This window comes from Crotalus tigris, unplaced genomic scaffold (assembly GCF_016545835.1).
Source record: "Crotalus tigris isolate CLP2741 ecotype Arizona unplaced genomic scaffold, ASM1654583v1 scf7180000018371.15429387391:27106975, whole genome shotgun sequence".
Classification (NCBI taxonomy): Eukaryota; Metazoa; Chordata; class Lepidosauria; order Squamata; family Viperidae; genus Crotalus; species Crotalus tigris.
The window spans coordinates 5,019,469-5,036,955 of NW_024096970.1; the positions used below are offsets into that span (position 1 = coordinate 5,019,469).

At 41.0% G+C, this 17,487-nt stretch overlaps 1 protein-coding gene across 8 annotated transcripts in view; it reads right to left on the minus strand.

Moving 5' to 3' along the window:
- FYN (FYN proto-oncogene, Src family tyrosine kinase) overlaps nucleotides 1-17,254 on the minus strand; it is a 125,583-nt gene extending 108,329 nt beyond the window's left edge. For 7 of the 8 annotated variants that reach the window (XM_039351217.1, XM_039351216.1, XM_039351213.1 and 4 more), the window contains exon 1: nucleotides 16,592-17,254. The gene's annotated coding sequence lies outside the window, so the exon portion shown is untranslated. The remainder of the gene's footprint in view (nucleotides 1-16,591) is intronic. The other variant, XM_039351219.1, reaches the window with a different exon arrangement.
- Between the last annotated feature and the right edge of the window lie 233 nt (nucleotides 17,255-17,487).

Consider the following 17,487-nt stretch of genomic DNA (forward strand, 5'->3'; position numbering starts at 1 on the left):
GACTGCAGTTGTCAAATGACTAGTCATTAAGTTGAGGACTACCTGTAACAACATATTTATTTTAATTTTGATCTAGTAAACCCACTTTATATTCATTATTTTTACTTTTAACAATCCTAATCATTAATCCCTTCAAGTAATGTCCTAGAGCTTGTTTTATTTTTTTTCTTTGTCTCTTCTCACAAAATCCTTCAGAACTTTTTACATATCTCTTTTGTAAGTCCAATATAAGAAAGTTACCCAAGTCTTTATTTGATTTGCCATTTGTATATTCCTTTTCATTATTAAGACTGGTCTTATTTGTATATCCAATGTAATATCTTTTTACATTTAATTCTTGTAGCTTGTCATTTTTAAATGCAGTTTCAGATCAGACTTAGTCTTGTCTGGTGAAACTTGTTCCTTTTCCTTACCAAATGAATACAAGCTATATATAACAGCAGATACTTTTAAGATTAATCTCTGGGTCCATTACTCACAACTATCTTCCAATACATCCAACATTAAAGTATTTTGCTCCATTCTGTATTAGTAAGTGAAATTTAAGTGTTCTCCTTTAATTGTAATATTTAGTTCCTTCTGATTCCTTCTAGTGTCTAACATTCAAATTCCTATCCTATTATCTTCTACCATTTTCCCATGGGAAGGATTCTAATGATTAATTCAAAATGTTATTTCAAATCTATCTGTATCCTTAATACATTTACAATTTTCTAAAATCAATATTCTAACCTCCCTTTTGCTGTTTATTAAAAAAAGCGGTGGGTGAGTTGGTCCTTAAACCTATCTTTAAAACTTCTTTTGCTAATTATTATGAATCCTCACCAGAAGTCCATATCACTTCATAGTCTTGACAGACACTTGTAAAAGCTGAAAAATGAGATTTCTAGTAGTCAAGTGGAAGCATCAAAAGACAAATCTATACTGGCAGAGAAGTCTCTTTCAGATATTGAAAGTACTAATCAAGGATGTGGTAAAGTTTTGTTAACAGGACAAAGCAAAACAATGTGGATGTTTCACTATTAGTTGTTGTAACTTCAAAAAATAGCTCTAAAGAACTGCTGTATTTGAGGTTTCACTGAAACACTATACCTCAAGAATTTACACCATTATATAGTGAGTTATAAAGTAAGTTTATGGTATATATGGAATCATATGCACATTACAGCCTAAATTTTAAGATAATTGAATAAGCATGTTGATTAAACTACATAGAGAATAAACAATATTGGTAGTAGACAAGGAAGGTAGTTATATTACGGCTGCATAGCTGTTCACAAAATACATTCAGCAGCAATCACTGATTTGTGTTTGTATATGGCGCCATTTTATACCCATAAAACACAGCTGTTTGAGATTTCAAGCTTAATTTATCATATAAATGACTGTCCTCTTAGAATATCATAAACTCAGTGCTATACTTAGGTTTGTTGCATATTACAGCAAGATAACAGCCATTTTGATTCCATGCAACACAATAACTGAAACCTCAATTAAAGAGCCCTATTTAGATTATTAAAATTGCACTGTATATTTTTGTTAACTAAAGATATTCAGCATATCTTGCAAGCATAGATTATATTAAACTGCACAAATATTCTTAGCAAACCTTATCTTCTAAAACTTAGTATCTGCAAAATGGAATAGTGTTTAACGATGAAGCTGGTGATTACATATTTAAATATGTATAAAGCAGTGCATTTTATCTTCAGAGCTTTTTGGAATGAGAGGAACCTGAAACAGACATCCCCTTGCAGAGGAATTTCAGAGTAGGCTGTCACTGACAAGGCCTTACACCTGGACTTCTTCCCTTGTATTTCTCATGTGGATCTCTCAAAAGGATATTTGGACTGGATGAGCAGAAATTTTTTTGGTAAAGCAGTTCCTGATGTATCCTAGTGCCATGCTATATACGTAGTTATTTTGACTACCAGAATTCTATATTTGAACCATACTATGCTGTTTCTGAAACTTAGAAATGGAAAGGATAGGATAGGATAGGATAGGATAGGATAGGAAAGGAAAGGAAAGGAAAGGAAAGGAAAGGAAAGGAAAGGAAAGGAAAGGAAAAAAATACCAGGAACTCCTGTTTGTTTACAGATAATGTAGGATTTAACTTTTAAAAACTGTACTTGGTACATGAAAGATATCTGATCTATGAAATTCTCAAGAAGAAAGATCTGGAATTAGTCACAAATTCATCGCTCTGGTTTCAGAAATGAGGATAAAGTCCAGAAAAAAATCCCTTCTGTAATACTTAACTAGAATACTTAAATGGAATACATTTCTGAAAAAGATTTTCTGCCACCTTCACTCTTTAACTTTCAAACTACTGGCTTAAGATATGTTATTCTCCAAACACTTTAACTGATTTTATTACAGTAACCAATAATTTGAGTTTTTATGCTCTTTTTCCCCATATATCTTAAGATTTCTCAATTTTTGTTTTTATTGTTTTGCTTATTCATTTGTTGCCCTCTCTGTTTTAACAAATAGATTTGTTATTTGAAAATAGTTGTTTTAAAAATGATTAGGACTATTTTTTGAAAACAGGATAAACTGATTTTATGAAAACAGAACGATCAGGAGCATCATGGTCCTTGAAATCAGAAGCCAAAAGGGCACATTCATCATGTGTAGAAGATATATGAGCCAGTAAAAATGTTATATTTTCTGTATGTAACACACGTGTGGTAATCAGTTCAGGTAGACTGGATATAAATCAAGCACTGTTTGGTTTGCTCTTGACTTGCTTCATTACACAGAGTATTGGCAAGGTCCTTGATTTGGAAGGGCAAAACATTACTGGCATCGTCAAGGGGAAAAATTCCACCCCACTGACTGTTCACACAGCAGAAAAGAAAATCAGTTGAGCTTGACATTTAATCAGAATAATAAAGATTCACTCTATCCTATGCCCACACACTAACAATCCACCAACAGGTTAATGACTACTATAACAGAATCAGCAAAATATTTATTTTGATCAAGTTATTTTTCCCCTCCAAAAGTGGAATCATGCACCAATCTACAGAAGTTTGTGCAATCAAAATCATGATTTAATACAAGCATATTTAAGCACATAGACATACCCAAATCTATTCACAAGATAAATAGCTCTATATGAAACTGATGTACTGTGCATAAGGAAATTCCAAGAATAGAATAATTAAACTAAAGCAACATCTAACCCTCTATATCAGATCCAAAGAAGCAGATAGGCAAAGCATGTCCATACAATTATTTTTTTTCCTTTTGTCAGCAGCTTCTTATTCCTATCAGGAAGGCCTTTTTTGTGAAGAATGTTCCTGGGAGTAAAGTCTGCCATTTAGACAAAGAGAGACAAGGGATAACTTGAAAAGGAAAACTTAAAAACTTGGATTACTATATGCAGTTATTTGGACCCTGTATACAAATATATGCATGTCACGATAGTAGATAAGATTATTGTATTATTTGTCTTGTAGCTCACATGCAAGGACAAGTTCCCCACTGTACTTGAAATGATTACCTGTTCACTTATGCCATAATATGGTTTAAGAGCGAGGGGGAGTGATTGTGGTGGAGATTGTACACTGCATCCCATAGCCTAAATCCTATTTGGAAAGATATTACTTTAAAAGAGCTTGGATACTATCCCATTCTTGATGCTCTAAAAACAAAATCTTTTAAGGAAACAACTTTTGATTTATAATATAGACATACTGCCTGATCAATACTCTTACAGTGTGAAAACAGTTCCAGACTTCTTTCTTAAACTACAAATTTCTATAGATTTCTACAGAACTGGGTTTTGCCAAAGAAATGGAAAACTGGAAATATGACAGAGTTGTAATTACCGAGAACACTGCAGTGTATTAATATTTTTCTGGATCCCCAACATTTTTGGACTGATGCCTAAAAAGGAATTTTGAGAATAACTTTGGTGGCCAAACGGACACAATAGAATAAGCATTAGAATTATGAAAGACACAACTGAATAATAATTTGAATATGCCAATCATTTCTGGATTAGAATACACGAAGTGAACAGCATATCTGCTTTTCCAGTATTCAAATTCAATTCTATGAAAATTATTTTGAAGTTAGTTATATTACTTTCAAAAAAGTAAATAAGAGAAAAAATTAAAAAGTACTAATTCTCCAGCAATGGGTTTCTCTCTAAGATAGTTACTTTTCCCATACAGATAGAAGTAAATATTTCTAAAATATTTCTACAATTATTCCATTGCAGTATTATTTGAGACATTATTTATCAGGTGTGTTTAATTGATAGCAAGCATTCATTTACCAAAACTTTAACTATAAATACAGAAACAAACAATTTTTCAGATAGAGTAAGTTGGCATCACACATGATCTTTAAGAATTTCCAATGACTAGTGTTCTGTCCTGGGCCTGCTGAGGCAATTCAGCAGGCCCAGAAATGTTGCAAATGGTCCTGGGCAACCTAAAAGCTGCCCGGGACCAGACTTGCGCGCAGGCGCAAGGCATGAAGAAAGGGGATTTATGATTGCCTGTTGAGAAAACTATAAAAGGCCTGCGAGCCTGTTGGGTTACTGAGTGGTAACGTGGAACGAATAAAGAAGAACTTGGTTAACAACTTGTGTGTCGCTTCAATGCCGCGAACCCCAATATATAAAAGTGGCGACAAAGGTGGGATCACTGCAAAGAAGACAACTCGAAGAACCTAGCCTGTACAAAAAGAGCTGGAAGTCGGCACCCAGATCTGCACTCACCTGCCAGTACACAAATGCTGGAGGTGAGCTTGGCAAATGGGCCTCTTCCCAGCCTGAGTTGCAGCGAGGCTAAGAGAAGCTAGCAGTGTCAAAGATTGGCCAGCTGTCCGAATTCAACGTGTCTCACTGGAGCATTGGAATTCTTACGTGGCCCGGGTAGAAAACTACCTGCGAGTTAACCAGGTTCGTGAAGACGGTTTGAAGGCAGCAACCCTGCTGTGCGTCTGCGGTCAGGAAACTTTCAATGTGGCCAAAAATTTAGTAGCTCCTGCACCGCTTGAGTCTGTAACCTACACAGACCTGAAGAACATGTTGAAGGATCACTTTCATCCGAAGCTATCTGTAATTGCTTGGAGGCACGCTTTTGAGCAGAGGGACCAGAAGTCTGGTGAGTCTGCTGTGGAATTCATCGCTGCCTTGAGACAAGCTGCCAGGCCTTGTGAATTCAAGGACCTGGAAGAACGTTTAAGAGACTGTTTCATCTGTGGCCTTAGAAGCAGAGAGCTGCAACAAAAAATCTTTGCCAAAGCTGAAGTCACCTTCCAAGATGTCTTGCATGAAGTTGCAGCTGAAGAGGCAGCAGGCGGCACTGTGAAGGCCTTGCGGCTTATGAGAAACGCTCCTACAATTGTGACCGTCCATTGAGAGGATGCCCAAAAAGTTCAAGATCCGGACCCAGAGGAAGAGGTGGACCGACTGCACCAGCCTGCAGCACGACGGCCGCGAAAGAAGCCAGACAAGGTCCCAGCAGCTCTTCAGTGTGTTGGATGCGGTGGACACCACAAGCAAACAGACTGCCGGTTCCACTCTGCCATTTTCTGGGCATGTGGTAAGCAAAGCCACATTGCCTCCGTCTGTTTGGGTCGCCAACAGGTGCAACCTCAGAAAGAATTGCTTCAGAAAGGTATCAGGGTCCCCAGCCAACACAGGGTGGGTTTCTGTGCATTGCGCAGGAGTATTCTGAGGACAGGAACACACAAAACCCTTAAGAAAAAACTTCGCATTGACATGAAGTTGCAAGGGGTTCCCTTATCGATGGAGTTGGACACAGGGTCCGCTCTATCAATCATTTTACTTGACACCTTCAAATGGATTTGGAGTAGTAATGGCCTTCAAGTTAGATTCAGGCCATCAAATTTAATCCTCCCTGACTTCCAGAATTCCAAAGTCAGTGTGAAAGGTGCAGTGTAAGGTTTTTGAGGGATTCCTAGATGTGGTGGTAGTTGGGGGTGAACGCACGAGTCTTATTGAACTCGATTGGTTCGAGGCCCTTGGAATCCAAGTAATTGGGCTTCACAGCTTGCAAACGTTGAGTCTTGCAGAAGTTTGCAAGGAGTTTGCTGATGTGTTCAGTTCAGAGCTTGGCTCCTACAAGGGGCCTTCTATTGCATTACGTTTAGACCCAACTATCATGCCCATCAGGATCAAGCCTAGAAGGGTGCCTTTTGCCCTCAAAAGCAAGATAGATGCAGAGCTGGGCAAACTGCTCCAGCAGGGCATCTTAGAACCTGTGGACTCTAGTCCATGGGAAACCCCCATAGTAACGCCTTTAAAGGCTAATGGAGAAGTCCGCATATGCGCAGACTATAAGTGCACACTGAATAAAGCGTTGCAATAGCACACATACCCAGTGCCTGTGGTGAGCCATATTCTGGCCTCCCTCAAAGGGGGGCACCTTTTTGCAAAATTTCATTTGGCACAGGCCTATCAACAGCTACCTGTTGATGAGGCAACTGCAGAGGCCCAAACGATTGTAACACATAGAGGGGCCTTTAAGGTTAAAAGACTGCAGTTTGGGATTAATGTAGCCCCTGGCATATTTCAAAGTGTCATGGAACGCACACTTCGTGGTATTCCTGGGGTCTGCCCCTACTTCGATGACGTCCTCATTGCTGGGGAATCATCTCAAAATCTAGCAGAAAGATTAAGGGCTGTCTTGCTTCATTTCCGCCAAGCAGGCCTTAAACTGAAGCAAGACAAATGCAAAATAGGAGTCACTTCCGCTGATTTCTTAGGTTTCAAGGCATACACCCTGCTGAATCCAAGTTTCAAGCGATTCAGCAGGCCCCAAGTCCCAAAATGAGCTACAAGCTTTCTTGGAGCTCTTAAATTTCTATCACACATTTCTCCCACATAAAGCTGCAGTGGCAGAGCCGTTACACAGGCTCTTAGACAAGCAGGCTCCATGGCAGTGGACTAAAGTCCATGGAAGGAGTTTCAAATGCTGTTTCAGCGCATTTCAATGAGCAACTGCCTGTATGCATTGCATGCGATGCATCTCCTTATGAGGTGGGAGCAGTACTTAGCCACCTGAAGGCTGATGGGACACAAGTCCCTGTAGCCTACTATTCAAGGACTCTGTCATCTGCAGAGCGGAATTACGCTCAGATTGACAGAGAAGCCTTGGCCATAGTGGCTGGCATAAAGAAATTCCATGATTTTTTATATGGCCGCCACTTCACGGTGTATACAGACCATAAGCCTCTGCTGGGCTTGTTTACTACTAACAAACAGGCACCACACATTATTTCCCCACATATGCTGAGATGGTCAATTTTCCTGTCAGCATATGATTATACACTCATTCACAAACCTGGAAAAGAGAAGGGCCATGTAGACGGCCTCAGCAGATTACCTCTCAAACAAATAGAGGCAGATCCTGCTCCTGCTATTCACATTCTCTCTATTCAGGAGTTACCTGAATCTCCCCTCAATGCTAGGGATGTGGCTGCAGAAACTGCCACTGATCACACACTCACATGTGTGCTGACGTGGGTCTTGTCAGGATGGCCTAACACATGTCCAGATGCTGCGTTTCAAAGTTTCTGGCAAAGAAGGCATGAACTGTCTATGTTTAATGGGTGCCTGCTATAGGGTAGTCGAGTAGTTATCCCAGCCTCACTGAGGTCTAGAGTTTTGTCCTCTCTGCATGAGGGACATCCAGGCATCGTGCGCATGAAAGCGCTTGCACACAGCCATCTTTGGTGGCCTGGGCTTGATAAAAATATCGAGGCCTAGGTGCACGGGTGCCAGGTGTGCCAACAGTCACGGCTGGAAATGCCTCAGGCCCCTGTACACAGGTGGGAGGAGACACAAACCCCTTGGTCAAGGGTGCATTTAGATTATGCTGGGCCCTTTCAGGGGAAATTCTTCCTTATTCTGGTGGATAGTCATTCCAAGTGGCTAGAGGTTGTACCTGTCTTCTCCACTACTACTGCTAGGACCATCCAGGTGTTGAGAGGAATCTTCGCCACCCATGGGCTTCCTGATGTCCTTGTCTCTGACAGCGGCCCCCAATTTACTTCTTTTGAGTTACAGGCTTTCCTCTAGGCCAATTTGATCCGGCACGTAACGTCAGCTCCTTTCTACCCTTCCACCAACGGGCAAGCTGAATGGATGGTACACACCACTAAAGATGCACTCAAAAGAATCATGCATGGTAGCTGGCATCACACATTAGCAGACTTTCTTCTTGCACAGCGCACCACACCATGCACTGCCACGGGCAAGAGCCCAACTGAATTCCACTGGGGTCGCCACCTCATCACAAAGTTGGACAGACTGCACCCAGACCGGGTGCCTTCACAGGTGCCACAGCCGCAGGCACCTTGGAGACTTCAGGTGGGTGATCCGGTCTGGGCAAGGAATTATGGTCCTGGACATCTCTGGGTCACTGCTATCGTCTGCAAGATCTCAGGGCCACTATCATACGAAGTGACCTTGGGAGATGGCCACGTTCTTAGGCGTCATATTGATCAACTGCACTGGTGGTTGTCCCCCGACATTTCTGCTCCTGGCTCTGCTTTTGGGGCGGAGGGGGACCAGGAACATGCTCATACTTCAGGTCAAAATCCTGAGAATCAGTCTTACAGTATCTGGGGATTTCCGCAGGTTGCTGTTAATGCCCCAGTGGAAAAACAAGGGCATCCTCAAGATTCAGCTATTGCTCCGTACAGGGAGTCACACCGGGGGGTGGCCTGCGCATCCACAAGTGCTCCGAACAGGAATTCTCCTGAGAGGGGGTTTGCCATAGAGTCAGAGCTCCTGACTGTGGCACTTCGGCCAAATACACAGGGGACTGGAACTACTGGGGCATGCCTTCATCGCAGGTCATGTCCGAGACTGGTTGCGGGCTTGAGGGACAATGTTCCCAAGAGCAGTCCATGGTGGAAGGGGAAAACTCCACTCCACCATTGGACTTGGGAATTTCCTCGCCTCCGAGGGAACCTGGCTGGAATTCAGAAGATCCAGCCAGTCTGCTGTGACAGAGGTCACCTGTCATACAAGGACATCAAAGTCTTGGTCTATTGAGCCCATCAGACGGGCCGGTAGGCCAGGCACCATTAAGTAAAAGTCCTGATCTGCCTAGCTGGGCAGGTGAGCTGACAGACCAGGCACCTCCCTGACCTTGCGTAGATCGCAAAGGGCTAAGGCCACTCCCAAGCATCTGGGAGACTATGTGAGGTTTCTGTCATCACAAAGGAACCTTGCTGGTTTGCTGGTCTCTAACTGGATGATGGGGATCTACACTTGGTCTAGCGTAAATAGACTAATTATAATTGTGGAGAGCATTTTGTTTAAGTTAATCTCATTATTGTATAAAGGTATTCTACCTATGTGCTGGGCAGAGGAATTCCTTTTTTCCCTGCCAGGAAACAATTGTAATTATGTGTACAGTTGTGTGTTTCATCTAGGGGGGAGGGGTTCTAGAGGCCCAGAAATGTTGCAATTGGTTCCGGGCAACCTAAAAGCTGCCCGGGACCAGACTGGTTGGTGCCGGTCTTGCGCGCAGGCGCAAGGTGCAAAGAAAGGGGATTTATGATTGGCTGTTGGGAAAACTATAAAAGGCCTGCGAGCCTGTTGGGTTACTGAGTGGTAACGTGGAACGAATAAAGAAGAACTTGGTTAACAACTTGCGTGTCGCTTCAATGCTGCGAACCCCAATACATAAAAACTAGCATGCAAATTAAGATCATAAACTCATTAAAATTAAACAGATCCCATTGATTTCAGCAGAAGAATTCTAAATATAGGCATCTGTTAAAATTAACAGGAGTGAAGTATTTAATTTTGGCTGGATAGTGTCTTTATATTTTTACTCTTTTCAAAATATAATAAGAAAGCATAATCAAGACAAAAGCCACCTTTGTGTAAGCACTCCCATCTTAGCATTCATACCTTATCTTCACTTCGCTTCTACAGCATTGTTTTTAATCATTCTTTTTCTGTGCTGCATTATCAGTGCAAGTATAAACACTTAGTATAAAACTATAAATTGGTTAGATCTTCTCCTCAGGAGCCCAAGGCAACCTACAGAGCATTCCTTCCTACTGATTCTACAAGAGGACTGTCAAAGCTTTTATCATGTTTTAGTGAAAGACATTAAAAACTGCTTTATATAAAAGGGAATTTCCCTTTTCTCTCCTCTCCTTCTGACATATTGCCAAAGGACAATGGTTTTTACCCATCACTTGCGTTCTCTTAAAAAAAAAAAAAAACCCCTCTTATGCAAGTAATTTATAATAAAACAGCAGGCAGAATTTACAGCCTAGTATTTTGAAGATGGGAAGCTGCTCTGACCAGACTGAATAACTATGTAGAAAATTACTATGTAAGAGCTTCCAGATGTCTTTTTAAAAATATTAGATAATTCATGAAGGCAAAATATAATACTAAATCCTGACTACAAGGGTAGAATCCAAATACATCCAAGGGTCACTTCTGGAGAATGGCAACAAATAAAGTTTGTTTATTTGTACATTTCCTGGTAACATTTTAGTCACAATGGGAAGCAGGAGGCAGAATACAGTGAATGCTAAAAGGCTCTTTTTAGGCTCTTTTTAGTTTGATTCTTTCTTCTGTGACAGATATTTTTACTTCCATGCTGAAAGAAAAAAACCCTGTAGTTTCAGAATTTTTCAGGCTTACAGTCCCACTAATCATGTCTGATATATTTATTTCCTGGTTAAGCTGCTATGTTATATACATGTATTATAAAAATAGTTCCTTCTTGACGGAGATCCGTTGGGACTATAAATATCTTTAGTGACCTATTTTCATACCAAACAATTATTCTATGACAGATAAAGGAAAGGGTGGTTGAATTGGAGTCTGGGATCCACTAATAATGGTTTCCATAAGACAGTGTACATTGATGCAGATATTAACATAAGAACATAGAAGAGATATATGACATTATAATGGCACATATATGACTTTACTAACTGTTCATTTTAGTGGATGGATAAGAGATGGCAAGAGTAAATATTTGCATCTCTGAACGTACGGACGATAAAATTATAAAAAGTGTTTTCCAAAAGGTTAGTTTAATGCAATTATTAATTGAAGCATACTGCTTGAAAGAGCGAGTAGCTTTAACTTCTGCAATCAAATTTGCATTAAATTCATTGCAAATCATATTATGCCTAGAAATAGTGTTTATCCTAATGAAGCTTATTGGTACATAAGCCTCAAGAGTATCTTGTCAAACAATTCCACCTATCTATACAGTACTTGCATCATATGACTCAAGCTCCTGCAGCAATATATTATTTTCTATTAAGGCATAAAGAAGATTCATATTTATAGCTTTATAGATAGCAAGTATTTTCTACTGTTACCTCTTTGATGTAAAATTCAACAGACAAAAACTTTCAAAGCTGCCTAGCATCTACATCGGCTAAAAAAATTAGCAGATATATCATATTACAAAAGCCCATTTGTCCCACTGATAATTAAAAGTCCATCTTTGGAACAGTTAAGGAAATTACAGTCACTTCATTCTCATGACTGTACCAATGGAAATGTGAATTGACTCATTTCTAATGAGCTGAATGATAAGGATTTAAGGGACACGTCAGGGAAAAAATGATTTGACATCAGATATCCTGAAATGTTTTATTTTTTTTAACTCTAAAACATGTCTGAATGTAACAAGATATGCACACATAAAAGTATGCACTATTTGCTGGCAAAAATAAAATTATTCCCCAGGCTAGTACAGTATTCCCCAACTGGTACTGTATTACCTTGCAACTATATTAAAGGTAGCTAGGTGCACCCATAAATCTGTATATTCAACAGAATATGGTGTTCCACATATCTGGAAGATATCTAGTCAGGAAATTTTACCACCCATCTTCCTTATGGGATACGAATTATTTATTTTTACTATTACATTAGTGAATACATCTTTTCTGGAATTGAATTCTTTGAAAAACCATTTACACTCACTCAAGAAATGTTACCTCAACTGGGCGAGACAATGGCTCATAGAGATGTTCAAAATTACTTCTGTTCTACAATTTTCACTGTAATCTGAAAGCCAGAATCCTCATATGTTCAGATTGTTTCCTGAACTGCTATTCTAACAAAAGAAATTAATACATGGTATATCAGCATTGCAAAAATAGATTTTGAAGGCATAAATGAAATATTATGAATCTGAGAAGCAGCTCTTTAAATTACTTCCCAACAGCACTAATATCCCAGCTGCAACTATCAAATTCTTCCATTAAACAGCATAATCTTACAAAAGACATTCAGCCCTGTCAAAATTGTCTCATACAGCCAATGCTTCTAAAGAAATTACTATACAGCAGCATTTCCTCTGAAGTAGGACAGAAAAGTGAAGTGAAGTTGTTCCTTGGAACAAATATAATCATATCTAAGTTGCTCATTATAATGAAACAAAGTTAGTAACCTTAGCGCTATAGACGTCAATGAGTTGATGTCTATGTACTACTAGTTTATCTGAAAAACTGCAGCTATTCTTCATTGGTTCTTCAACAACAAGCCTAAGAAACAATTCTACAATGCATACGTTTTCATGCATTTTAAGCACTACATTACAATTATTAAATTGTTTTTAAAATCTCAACCCTTATTTTATAAAAATAATTTCATTAAAAATAAATGGACACAATGCAGATAAATTCGTGGAAGCGTACTTGTGATGTGATATATCTATCTACATTCACCTATGTAAAAAATCAATAGCTGTTCCCATATTTTCAATTAAATATGCAAGAGTTAGTATGTTAGTGAACAGCTAAGCTTAGGCCAGTCAAGAGCCAGATGATCTTCTTACTAAAATGATCATTTCCAGAGAACTGATTCACTGGGGTAGGGATCTTCAAACTTGGCCCTTTTATGACTTGTGAACTTCAACTCCCAGAATTCCTCAGGCAGGCATAAAAGGGTCAGGTTTGAAGACTCCTGCACTGGGGTGTGTCTCAGGTTTGTAGCATGAAAATACAATCATTGAGAGGAGAATTAAAACCCTCTTCCCACCATTTAAATGTAATGACACAAATATGAGCTGAGATTTACTTCCGATAGGAATCAGTTTTCTTGGCAACAGGATAGAAGTGGTTTTTACTCTTCTGAGGCTTGGGTGTTGATATCTTTTTTTAGTTTCCCAGTCTAGCCTACAAGGTTAGGTAGTGGTGAAACGCAGACCTCAACTTATTACAACAGTGACCAGAACTTCCATCGCTAAGCAAGGCAGTAATTAAGTCATTGTGTGACCACACCTGATTTTAGGAGTCGTTTTGCTGTGGTCATTAAATGAATCATGCACTGTTAAATGAATCTGGCTTCCCCCATTGACTGTGTTGTCTGAAGCCAGCTAGCAAAGTCACAAATAGTGATCACCTAACCCTTGCATGTTGCTGTGGCCATAACAGTGTTTTGAGATTTATTTCAGAAGTGTTGGTGTAAAATGATATAAGCAGCACCGTGGCATTGTGATGCAAACCCAACCACCTTTATACATGTGTTGTAAATATCATATGAACAAACAAAAGGGGTGGAATCTTCAGCACAACACTACATTGTTGATTTCACCATGTTAATGAAAACAGCCAGTTCTTGTAGATGCCCATTCCAATAACTCCTTTTCCTTTAGCCAGATTCACTCTTATTCTCTGAGCCCAGATAACAGGAAAAAGGTTTAGGGAAGGGAGTGAGAAACGAGTGGGGCCACTGCAGTTGCATCTCTATTATTGTGTCATTTTTGTTTTTAAATGTTGAGGTGCATGTACTATATCAGAGGTTATAATGCAGGCTTTGGCCTTTTTCCCTCTCAGACAGTGTAAGCCACGGGTGTCAAACTCGCCACGTCATGTGATATATCGCGACTTTTTTTGCATTGCTGGAGCTGGGGTGGGCGTGGCCTCCATATGATGCAACCGGCCCACAGGCCGGCAGTTTGACACTCCTGGTGTAAGCAATGAACATATTTAAGTGGAATTAGCATCTCTTTACATTTGTTCAGGTAACAGTTATTAACACAAGGACAATAGGACCATTTATAAAATAACTTCATTATATTAAATAGTAAGCAACTAAAAGTATTCTTTTATGAATTGTTAGTCACCCAGAGTCAATATGCTAAAATAGGCAGCCTTATAAATAATTCAAATAAAATTAATTTTACTAAATTTATTCTAGAGTTACAGGATGTATGATTATACCTTACTAGTAGATTGTATCTTTTAAAAATCAGCACAAGTGCATTCAACAATTAGTATAATTCTTACAATGGCATCATGTGGTAATTCTGCTGTAAAGAACAGTTCACTATAATTTACTTACTTAGGTAGTATAAAACAAGGATGTGCAATTGAAAATGAGAAAACCAGAGGTTTTAAATTCTATATATGGCAGACTAAACTGGAGTTCCCAGAACTCTCAACCAGCAATACTGAGAATTCTGAGAATTGAAGTTCCCAGAATTCATGTAGAACAGGGACGTCAAATTTGCAACATCATGTGATATGTCACTACGTATCATGACTTTTTTGCCATTGCCAGCAATGGGGTGGGAGCGGTTTCGCTATGATGCATCTGGCCCATGGGCTGGCAGTTTGACACCCCTAATGTAGAAGGTACCTAGAAAGTGGTTATCTTCCAAACCTGTTTCTCTTTTTTGGAGGATTCCGATCCATCACAGTATTAAAGGTGAGGTGAGAGAATAAAAGAGATGGAGTGTGTATCTTTTATTTCACCTTTATTATGTGCATTATAGTTGCAGTCTTATACACCTGAATCCATTAAACTTAATAGGATTTGTTTCTGAGTCAGCATGAATAGGACTATGCTTTTGGCATTATTCTACCTCAGAATGAATTGAATCACCTGCATGAATCACTCCTTCATTTTTAAATTAGAAAAATTCTGATTTTTTTTTTCAGATAGAGCATTATATCAAACTCAAGTGCACCACAAAAACAGCCTTTTAAAAATGGTTTAAATGCCCTTTAAGATTGCAGCTACCAAAAATGCAGGCCACGGTGGAGCATTTAGAATCCTTCATTAAGGCTAAATGTTTAAGGGAAGTAAATGAGAGTAGAGTAGTGGTCTCTCCTGAGGAAAGAGAATTGCAGCCCCTGGGAGGAGAAAGAAGAATCAAAAGGAGGAAATGAGAGCCCCTTTCAAACTTCAGTGCCCTTCAGCATTTTATCGATCTCTTCTCTTAAAGCCCTCTCTTTGTCACTCTTATACAAATCCTGCAAAAATTATTTGAAGAGGAGGAACCGTTTTACTATTTCTTCCACTCCCTCTTTTTGCAGTTAACTTACAGCAACATAAAGCCCAGGCATGGAGCACTATGGCTCCTCCCATCCTTAGACTACTAAATTACTCAGTTTGTGCAAGTTAGAGAGGCTGAGATCTGATCTAAAGGATTTTTTTGCAAAGGACCCCAAAGGAAGAAAAACTTTAGAGTGTGAAAAACCCAGCTGAACAGGAAAGTCATCAATTATTAAAGGATTACATCATCAGAGTTATTACCATTCTTTTCCACATTCACAAGCTACAGAACATTATCTATTTAATGTTCTCACACCACTATGCATCTCCATCAGGGATTATCCATCTTTCTTCTCTTATGGGCCAAGGGAACAAGTTCCACTCCAGAACACCACAGCCACACAGAAGCAGCAAGCCCTCATTTCACAAAGCCTCAGCTCAGCAGATCTGTAAGCATTACCCAGTTTTGAACATGTTGTCATGTGGCACCATTAGTCCTAATCAGCAGGTCACAAGAACCGGTCTCTCACAAATTCGCCAGCAAGTCACACTAACCCAACGCTTTCTGGTGCGATACCCTTCATGCCAACACATCATCAGCCAAATCTAGAGAAGAGAAACTTCTAATCTCCAAGTCTTCCTCTCAAGGACTTCCGTCCCCAAAATAGCACGAGTACTCTTACCCAACAATAATGTGAATGACCCCCCCCCAACCATTAGTGCTTAGGACTTGGACTACACCCTTTGTGAGTCTTAGCCACGGTGGTCTTAGCCAAGCTGGAGGTTTAATTCTCACGTGCATTTAGGAGAACACGTATAAATGTACGGTATTAAGTATATCTGTATCTAAAAATTCTTTAGGGGATCCTCACTCCCCACCCAGCCACATTCAACGACATAATTAACCCTTCCTGCACTGCGAACGGAAGCGATTTCCCTTCATACGGGTGGGTAGGCTTCCCCCGCCACTCGTTCTTTGGGCCCATCCCCACCCACTCCGAATTACCACGCTTCTATTACCGCCGCCACCTTTCCAATTCTCCTGCGGGAATGTAGGTTCCTACATAGCCCCGGGGGTTGCAGGAGGGAGCTCCGAAGGAGGGGGGGGGGAGGCAGGAAGGAAAGAGCCAATTACGCTCAAAGGCACTTCAAGCAAAGAAGTGCGCACAAAGCAGGGCGCAGGGAAAGAAACCCAACACGAGCACACAAAAGCCGGCGCACGCTTCCTTCCCTTTCCCCTAAGGCGGGGCGGCGTGTCATTATATGTGTGTGTGTGTGTTTATGTGTAAGGGGGGGGGAGGGCGTCGCTCTGGGTCTTACCTGAAACGCAGCAGGACTTGGTCTGCAGAGCCCCCTTCTCACCAACGCCCCCTCCCCTTCGTTTTTCCTCCTCTCTGCAGGATCCTAAGGGCGGAGGCGGGAGTCCCTCGTGAAATGCTCTCCAGGTCCCTTCGCTCGCTCACTTCCCGCCAGCTCCGGAGCTTGCTATTACTAACACAAGGACCGAAAAGACCGCGGAGGGGAGGAAACGGGTGGGCGTCAAAAGTCCCTGCCTCAGCAGCGAGGGGCGCGGAGGCGAAGAGGGCGGCCGCAGCTTTGTTCGGCGCGTGGGCAGCCTTGGCGGTGCTTGTCCGGAGAAGATGGGGTTCGGGAGGGCTCCGCTTCCTCCCTTTTCTTTCTTTTCTTTTCCAAATGCAAGTCTTTAGGAAAAGCTGCCTCAGTCAGTCTCCTCCCCTCCTTCCACTATCATCGCCGCCGCCGCCGCCGCCGCCGCCCCCCAGGCTCCTGACAGATGGCGCAACCGCAGCATCGCAGCTTTGGCGCTGCTCTTCGGTAGCTCGCGCGGCTGGAGCCTGGACTCCGCTATCCTGCCTTGCCTTGCCTCCTCAGCCCTGCGTCAGTTCCCAAAGCGGGGAAAGCGGCTCAAGAATGACATCCCATGCCGGCCTATGGCGAAGCGACTTTGGGGTGGATGGAAACGCTTCGGTCCTTATTGGCAGGCGCTCTATACGGGAAGGCGGGGATGTAAAAAAGAAAAAAAAGGGGGGGGGTCGTTTGCGCGTCACATCAGCTGCAACAGCGGCGGCTTCAGTATCTCTCGCAGCGTCTCGTAAAAGGGCTCTCTGAGGTATCCAATTAAACGGAAATGGAACTATTACGGAGAATATTCTTCTCTTTCTTGACTGGCCTTCGGATTGCAAGATTGCAATGAATCA